This window comes from Oryzias melastigma, linkage group LG1, assembly GCF_002922805.2.
Source record: "Oryzias melastigma strain HK-1 linkage group LG1, ASM292280v2, whole genome shotgun sequence".
NCBI lineage: Eukaryota > Metazoa > Chordata > Actinopteri > Beloniformes > Adrianichthyidae > Oryzias > Oryzias melastigma.
The window spans coordinates 26518107-26527638 of NC_050512.1; the positions used below are offsets into that span (position 1 = coordinate 26518107).

At 36.9% G+C, this 9532-nt stretch overlaps 2 protein-coding genes across 3 annotated transcripts in view; one reads left to right on the forward strand and one right to left on the reverse strand.

Annotated features, from left to right (window-relative positions):
- The window catches only part of naf1 (nuclear assembly factor 1 homolog (S. cerevisiae)), a 4974-nt gene extending 4830 nt beyond the window's left edge, over positions 1–144 (reverse strand). The window contains exon 1 of the mRNA XM_036213700.1: positions 15–144. The gene's annotated coding sequence lies outside the window, so the exon portion shown is untranslated. The remainder of the gene's footprint in view (positions 1–14) is intronic.
- Positions 145–147: 3 nt separating this feature from the next.
- vegfc (vascular endothelial growth factor c) overlaps positions 148–9532 on the forward strand; it is a 99429-nt gene continuing 90044 nt past the window's right edge. The window contains exons 1-2 of one of the 2 annotated variants that reach the window (XM_024289323.2): positions 148–233; positions 3543–3720. The gene's annotated coding sequence lies outside the window, so the exon portion shown is untranslated. Of the gene's footprint in view, positions 234–3288; positions 3721–9532 lie in introns of those variants that run through there. The other variant, XM_036213704.1, reaches the window with a different exon arrangement.

The window sequence follows — 9532 nt, forward strand, 5'->3', positions numbered from 1 at the left end:
AAAAAGTTACTTACCACTCCCAATTTGCGTATTTTGAAACAGATTAAAAAGTTGAACACTTATATTTTGAAGATTTTTTTCTATTTCCGGTAACCGTAGCCCTCACATGGGAACTTGATTCAGCTACACACACGTGTGCTCCACCGACAGCACGTGGGGCTCTGTTTTTCCGCATGTGCGCGTGAGGGTGCGCAATGGAATGAGCCCAGGAAATTCAACATTTTACAGAAGAGGTAAATTTAGAAAATAATCATCAGTTCCTTCTGATATATTATTTGACGTTTGGTGTACATGCTCAGATTATGCACATAAATAATGTTTTATGTTATATAGTAATTAAACAGCCGGAAGATTTAGAGATGTGTCACCAAACTAGCCTGCCTAGACTAATTTCTGCTGCTGTTAGAGCAACAAAATTCACTTTTCTGTAGAGACCAAAAAGTAATACAACATTTTTACTGTAAAAAAAAGACACAGACATGAAATTCAGATGATAAAATTATGAAAAAATCTGTATGTTTCTATTTCAACCACAATAAATAGATTTAGTATTGTTCTTATATATAAAAACAGAAAAATCCTTCTTTTATTAAAGCTGGAAATCGTGGAAATATATTCAACATTGAAAAGTAAAAGATAATTGATTTCTGGAAAGCCTCATGAATGGACATTGTTGTTAATTAATTGCCATGACAACTTCATTAATTAGCTTTTTTTGTCATGTATTCTACTTTTAGTTTTTTTAATCGTCTATAAATTATGTGAAGAGATCAAAAATGTTTGATTATAATAGGTACTTAATAAGTTCATTATCATTTTAAAAATCTCTCAATATTTTGTCTGTTTGTATATTTTTGCTAGCAAATTTACTCTGAGGGTTTACCTTTAAAGATACTGCTTATGACAAAAAGGTTAAAGAACATTCTTGTAGAAGGAATGAATTCAGAATTAGTTAAACTGAAATTCTTTTAAAATTAATTATCATTTTACACAAAGCTTTAGATATCATATCTGCCTTGTCAAGAATCAAAACTTTTTCTTTTGGCAAAGAAAAAACCTTCTTCTTTCTGCAGCCTTCCCCTCATGGAATGAGTGCAATAAGTTCAGATGTATTAAATGAAATGGAATGGATACTTTGACATGATTGAAAGATATAAATAAATAAAATGGAAGTGGAAAATGGTCCGGTACAAGGACTCAAATGAAAACAAGAAGAAACCCTAAATGCCCAAAGAAAAGGGTTTATTGCCAAGAGCGCTTTTTGCAGATCACAAAAACATCTGGTTTCTTGGAAAAACAATATAAGGAACCGAGGGATGACTCAAGGCTTCTGAAGAGGATTGTACATCTGGATCCATGCTATCTATCAGAAACGCTTTTGCTCTGCAGCTCTTCCAGAATGAGAAGGCGATAGCTTCAAACTGGTGCACACACAGTAATCACAGTTAGTGCTAAAAAAGTGTCAGAAGAGTTTGTGTAAAGGTTGCAAACTCAATGTGACCAGTAGATGGCAGCTCAATCCCATTTAATTTTCTTCAAACTCTGATCAAACTTTCTAAATCTGTTTAAATATAAAAAAATGGTTTTTAACATTAATTATCGGATGTCCTGCAACATTACGTTTTTAGGTGTTTCACAGTTTGTTGCTATGATTGTACAATTATTTATCTTTCCACTGTGGATTCAGCACCACACACTGATGGGTGTCATAATGTAGAGTTTGTTCTTGTGTAACTGACATAAAGTCTCAGTCCAAGAAATGTGCTAAAAACTCTTGTTTTTACTCCATTCCTGCTTTCCAGCAGCCAAACCGAGGTTGACGTGACCGTAGTAGTTTCTCCATTTTCCAAGTATCCTTTCTTGACCTCTTTTTGGCTCAACGTGTGCACAAAACGTTGAAAAATATCCACAAACCTGAAGATATGACATGTCTAATTGGACTCTGGGTTTCTTGACGGCTTGTCTGATGTTGGAAAACCCCGAGCACATTTCAAGAATGCAGTCAGAAACGTGGTCTACTTTGGAGGGTGAACTTTGTAATCCCCCACAATCTCTAAAGTTTCTCAGTGTTTCCCCTCGCAGGCAGGGTCAAACAAATACTACATCCAATCAGGAGATGCTGGCCGCTGAAAGGCTGTATTGTTACTGAGAAAATCAGCTGGCACCGGCTCACTGTGTTCACAGTGCCCAAAGGTAACTCATGTCTCAAATGCTTAAAAGCAGGACAGCTTTTCAACAATAAGGTTTTCTTTTGAGAACAAAGTGACAGAAACGCCTACCCCCCCCATCACCAAGCTCTACGTCACCAACAGGAATAACCGCACATGAAAGCCTGCAGACTTCACATTTGTGTTTCCCCAAGGAGTTGAGGAATATGCTATTGTTGTCTGTGTGCGAGTCACGTCAGCAGAAAGCTGTTCCTGTGTCTGAACCGATGGTCTGAACCTCAGAAGAGGGAAAACTTATCAACACATGTCACTGACTAATACTTACTCTGTGTCGTTGGACATTTCAAGAGATTACTTCTCTCTTTCACACGGGGCCAAACAGAAAGAAATGATTATAATAAAAATGTTACGGGTGAGGAAACTGAAGCAGAAGCTTTATAGCGTTAGCAGCATAAGAAAGCAGCAGTTTTCAACTGCAGCTTAGATGTACAGATTAAAATGGAGTATTCTAAAAAATATATTGCATACCCTACTTGTTAAAACATAATTTATTTAAAACATTTAATGACTGAAGTCCTCTGAGCTTCAATCCATTCATCCTTCTGTCTGTCCGTCTGTCCATCCATCCATCCATTTTCTTAACCTGTATCTCTCGATGTCACGGGGCTCCAGGGTTACCAAAGCCTAATCTAGCTACTGCTGAGCAAAGGCCAAGGACCGGTCACCAGCCTGCCTTATAACATTTAATTTTTTATAAAAGAATAAAAAGAACAGGGTATATAGGTAAAGGGACGGCTTTAAATTAAAGCTTAGGTCATTTTTTAATACAGTTTTGAATTTCATTTTTTTTTTCATTTTTCCTTTTTGAGATTGGGCATTGAAGAAGGCACCATTGTGCATCATTTGGGGAGAGAAATGTTTTCCCATAAAGATGAGAGTTAGATAAGATAAAAGGTAGTTAATAATATGATTTCACCCAGATGGCTTTAAAATTAACAGACTATACTGAAATAATTACATTTTTCTCAAAAAAATAATGAAGTATTTTTTAAATTGAACAAAATCCAAATCAAATGAAACCAAACCAAACCAAACCAAAAAAACCAAATCAAATAAAATCAAATCCAATAAAATCAAATCAAAACAAAGCAAAACTTTATTTATAAAACAGTTCTTCTCATACTTTTGTAGCTCAAAGCACCTAAAAAAACAAAGACATAGATGTTAAAATAAAAACCCAACTCACCCTTTTCTCTTCATTTCCACATACAACCCAAGACCCCAAACACAATGAATACTTATAAATATTAACTTCCAAAAGAAACTTAAGGCTCTGCTGTGAGGAAAACGTATTTGGGAATCCATTCATACCAGGAGCCAGATCTGCTAGAGAACGTCGCCACAGTGCACCCAGACTGAGACAGCAATGGGGTCCATCTGACAACCTCAAGGAAAGAGCAAGACACACCTGCGCTTCCTGTAAGATCCCGCCGCTCCTCTCTACGACCATCCATGGACCCGGACAACCCCAAAACCAGCAGGTCCTACACAGGTATATCTATGGCTTTTATGCTTTTTTAAAGCTTTGTTCAGAGTCTTTGATTCAATGCAACTTTTGCTTCCAAAGAGTTTGTGTTTCTGTCTGAGAAAAGATCATAAAGTTATTTTGTGGTAACATATTTTGTGGTTTACACAGCTAATACTAGAAAAAGTCTATAGTAAAAAGAAAATTGACTGGTTTTGTGTGTGTTAAGTTCTGGAGTTACCATTTAACTCAATATCCACGTTAAACAAGCATGAGATAGCTGAGATTACAGAATGCATCAATGCTGCAGTTTACATGACACAAAGTGACTCACTTTTTCCTTCAAATGCTGATACCGCCGGGGCTTCACATCTAGAAAGTTGCTTGCACAGTTTAATAATGCTATAGACTTATTTCCCAGCTGAAAGAGTTATTTATATCTAAAGTATGCCTTCAAGACTTCACCTCTAAGCAGCTTGGTTCAGTTTAAAATGTAATCTGCTCTGTTTTCCCTGTCAGTGTGATTAATTTAAGCTGGTCTGAGATCAGTCAGCATCTTAAAGCTCACATTTTTTTCTCATGATTTTCAAACCTGATTTGATTGTTGCGTTGATGCAGCCTCTGCTTGAATGTTTTGTATCTAAGTGTTTCTGGTACATTTCTGAGCGTTAGAAACAAAATCCCAGCAGAAATGTTTCTTTTATGTCATCCCAGTTTAATGTAAAGTTGAAGGAGGTTACAGTTTCTTGCTCAACGCAGATTTAATGCTGACGCTTCAGTTCACTACATCACTACTTATTCTTTTCATTGTTGTCTAGCCACAGGGGAGAATGTGGGAGATTAGGGGCTTTAATTAAATTGGTGCTTGTGGGAACGAGCTGTCAGAATTGATACACTGTTGGTTGGTGATGACTGCTGATGTGACACCGCATCCGGCGAAATGATTACCCACACAAGCACCCAACACAACACACAAGAGCAGCCCACAAGCCATTATTTATATTAACATCCTGCACATGTCCGGATCAATTCTGTGGCTGGCATCATTCAGCAGCTGAAGAACAATGTAATGATCAGGGCAGAGCAGATCACATACATTTGAGAAAAAAAAGCTCTACAAAAGAGATGGGGTCTATTTTAGAGGAGGTAATCTGTTCCATGTGCTCTACACTGGAAGACAGAGCTGCAACACGACATGAAAATCTTTCACATGTGAAGGACTAAAGAAAAACAATCAGAAGAGGACTGAGCTTCAAACGTTTTTTCCAAAAAAAAAAAGTGGATGGAGGAAATATTTTCATTTTGGTGACTGAAGTAACAATAATGTCCCACTCCAAATCCCACCTTAGAATATCTAGGGCTGGGTTGATAAAAGTTTACATTTAACAGGTCAATTATTAATTCATGAAAATACAAATTAATTTAGCACATAATGCTAAAGTACACTAGCTTGATGCTAATTTCTCATAGGACAGCTAATACAAACTCTTGGCCGACCTAAGCATGCATTGCTGACTAAACATTACAAGCCAATTTTTATGTTTTAATTTTTGTTTTAATATTTCAATCAAATGTTGGCATGCTAGGTTTTTTTGTTTTCTTTATTTTTTATTACTTAAGCTGTTCATTTATTGTTTTAGAGAATTAAACAACAGACAACCGTGCACCCCCAAAAGGAATACTATGGGTTAAGAAAATGGATGGAAGTTCAGGATAAGAACAATTGGATTTTCCTCCATGTACTTTACCCATAGCTGAGTCCCCGATTGTATAAGGTGATGCGACGACTTTGCCAATGTTATGATATTAGAAGTCGCGCTGCTGCCAGATCGCGCGAGAAGACCTCAGATGGCATTGGTACCAATGACTTAACATTGAAACTTGATGTCCCTGACGCACAAATCGCTTATGGAGTGACTGAAAAAAAAAAGAATCGACTCTTTCGACTCCCTAACAGGCATCGATTCTTAGAATTGATGCTTTTGAGCATGATCCATCACCAGTAACAACTCAGGACGTATCTCTGTGATTCTCCAGGCGGTAGCTGTAATACAGTACAGTATTTCCTGATTTACCACATGAGTTATCTTCAAAAAATGTATGAAATCTGCAAAGTACTCATTTTTATTTTCACAATAATTATAGGTGCATCAAGGCAATAAAACCCCTGATTTATGCACTTCTCTCAGACAGACATGAACAGTTTATCTCTTGTTTAAACTCTCAAAGTTCAAACCTTCTTAGTGGAACAAGTCCAATATTATAGAATAAAACCAAAGGCCTTTCTTACGATTTAAGATTTATTTAAATTTGGTAAATAACATTTTCTCTACATGAGATATGGACCTGAGATTGATTGACAATGTCAACAGCCACTCAGGAAGTAAAACTCAATGTACTGTTAACATCATTTTAAAAAAGCTTTCAACATTGCACAAAAAAGATCAGTGAAATACCCAAATCGTACTAAAACACCAATGTCAGATAAAACTGGTTGGAGGTCAGTAAGCAAATGAATGAAGCAAATTTTGAAAACTCCTTTAAAATCTTTGGTTTGACTTACTAAGATGTGTTTTTTGTGTTCAACTTGATTTCAATTTTTGCATTATGGACTCCTGATTTCCACACCTTGTTTTAATAACATGTTACTCAGCTTCTTCCAGGGTATTAAAAAGTTTTAAAAAACTTGAATTTGAAAACTTGGGAATAGGGCCTTAAAAAGCAATAAAAAAGTATTAAATTGTGATATCTTAGTCTTAAAAATTGTGGCGATTAAAATGTTTTCCGTGTGACTTTGCTGGTTTAGTTTTATTTTTTTTAACCACAATTATGTGAAGTTTCGCTGCACCAAAATGTGAGAAAGTAATGAGGTATATAGTCTAGTCTAATTTTTGTAATTTAATTAATGAAATTTGAACCATAATTCATTACGTTAATCCCTTACTGATGAGTAATTGTTTTAAAATTCAAGGATTTTGTTTTTTTTTGTTCCTAGGGCTTAGAAATAGGTTGAGAAATTGGTCTTAATTTTTCATATGCAAGGTCTTAAAAAGTCTTAAATTTAGCTTGAAGAAATGTGTAGGAACCCTGTTCTTCTCACTGCTTTGATTACCTTCAGTTTACTTCTATTCACTCCGATGCTTTTCGTCGCCTTTTTTTGTCCGTGGGTTTCCATGTGTCAAATTTCATGTCATATTTAGATTGGATTAAAAGGAGTTTCAAATGTATTAACTAACAAAGCCGGAAATATATATTGATAGGATTGTCTTTTATTACAACAAATAACACCTTTACCCATTCATAAGAATGGGAGTGAAAAGTACATTTTATAATAAAACCCAAAAGTAAGAAGAGCAATAATTCAATTGCTTTTTTAATAACTTTTGTTCCTCCACACAGAGGAAACAGGTCAAAAACACAGCATCAGTTCCACAGGTTGGATCCGTTGGGAGCATTGCTTGTGTGTGGTAATGTTGTGCTAAAATAGATGGAAGCCGTGAAGAATTACAAGAAAAACAAGACTTGTCAGGATGATTTCATAGGGGACGTGGTCTTTGTGCCCAGTACTATTGTTCTCCAGAATCTGCCTTATTTTTCTGTTGACCTTCGTTCAACCTGAGTCTCCTTCTGTGGGAATTGAACTTGTGCTTCTGGATGTGTTTGAGGTCGTAAAGCCGACAGATGTTTGTTTCTTTCATTGTCTGGTGGACTGGCGCAAACAGAGAGCAGGTGTTTTCAGTTAGGGAGCATTCTTCTTTTTTAACGGTCCCGATGTCCCTTCATTGTGTCACACATGACAAAACTGTCAGCAGCAGCATTCCAAACATGCACACAGACACACAAACAGAATGAAGTCACCTCACAGCTATTTTGTCTGTTTGTCCCCATCGTGTTTGCTTTTAAACGGACAGGACAATGACCAAGGCCTTATATGGTATTCAGGCTGTTCTGTTTGCCTGCAGGTGCAACATAAGGTTTAGATTCATTTACAGGTTGGTGACCCACTGCTAGCACAACTGTCCAATTAGACTGAATCCAAGTCTAAACTCCAGCAATACATTCCCATTTTAAGAACCAGAGGAATGTGTGTCTTTGTCTTGTGTAAACACAAGTCTGGATCTAAGAACACAACATTTTTACACTGTTGCATGTTTCAAATAACTCACATAGCAAATGTCTTTGTTGTGCAATTTTTGTGCTTTTGTAATATTTTATGAATCCATTTGAACATCCCATTTGTTTGGTTGATATCTAAAGTTATGTACATACCAGGCATTTGATGTGTGTTCAAGAACTCGCTAAATGTTTGTTCTTGAACATGCGTCTAGCTCAGGGATAGGGAAACTTTCATACTCGTGGGCCACACAGGTTTCTAAAATTCGACATAAGGGCCAGATTCGTGGCGTGTTTTGGTAATTCACAGTGTAAGAAAAATAAATAGCATGGGATCTGTCAGGAGTCAGTGCTCTGTCTCCATCTCTGGTCACCAGCGGAAGCTGTCTCCAGAGTACTAAACACACTACATCTCCCAACAACCCCAACGCACACTCCCCGGATGCCGCTCAGCTGACACTCATTGACAATCACCCATATGATACTTAAGCACTGCACAGGCTCTCACTCTGTGCGAAGTATTGTTTGTGCCACTCTGCCTGCAGTACTGAGCGTTTCTATCTGGACCTTATCTTCTATGTACTTGATCTTGCTTCATCTCTGATTGCCTGCTGCCTGCCCTGACCCTCGCCTGGACCCTGACTACTCTAGTCTCTTCTTTGATGCTCCTATTCTCATGATTGACCATTGTCTGTCTGACCCTGATTTAGTTTGTGGACTTTTAGCTGTATTTACTTCCTTTGTGAACTAATAAACCTGCTGCACACGGTACCAGCTGTCTGCCCGTTAGTGACAGGATCTGGATGAGAACATACCTTAATCTTGATTGGAAATTGCATTTTCTAATTTTTATTTTAAAAGTATTTTTTGTTCCAGTTTCACCAATTGGTTGGTGTCTCTCGGGGAAAAACTCAAACTCAGGAAAATGCCACTTTCATGTGGTGTAATATTGACTGTCTAATCTTGGAAATCACACATGAATATTGGAAAAACAACAAATCGTGAATGCAGAATAACTTTCTGTGCCAGAATTAATGTGAATTTATTTGTACTGTGCCATATGTGGCAAGACACATAAACTACAGGGAAAATAAAGCATTTATACAGGTATTGAAAATAATTTTTTCAAGTTTAGCAGGGGCAAATTAGTTTGTCCACCCCTAGTCTAGCCCATAGTGTTCACAATGAACAAGCATCGAGGGGCTTCTATTTTAATTTTTTTTAAGGTTTACTAGAGCTTGTCTGCCACCTATAGTTGGAAGAGGCTTGGTGACAAAAGGTTGAAGCGGTGCGAATCTTGCTACCATTTTTTTTCTTTCACAGCCGTATTCAGACAAATTAAAGACTTGCTGTTGTATTATTCTGGTCAGGCACAAACTGGAATTATTCATCTGTTCTCCATGTTCAATCAGAGACCCTAATTGGTTAAATTCAACCTGGTATATCTGGCAACTGGAGTTCAATGGGGGCACATTTTGTACATAAAGCCAGAAAATGGTCGTAGAAATTTCCATAACGCATGAATACAATATCTTTGAAAGCGAAAGTCCGAAACTTACATTTACATAAAACTTTCATTGGAAGTGGGCACTTGAAGATGTGTTTCCAAAGGCAGTGAGAACGCAACTTTAGTCTTTCAGATGCAAAAGCAAAATTGAGATGATATTGTTGATATTTTTTCTATGGCTAAGATGCCTTACCATAGCATTACAGCCGAATACCATAT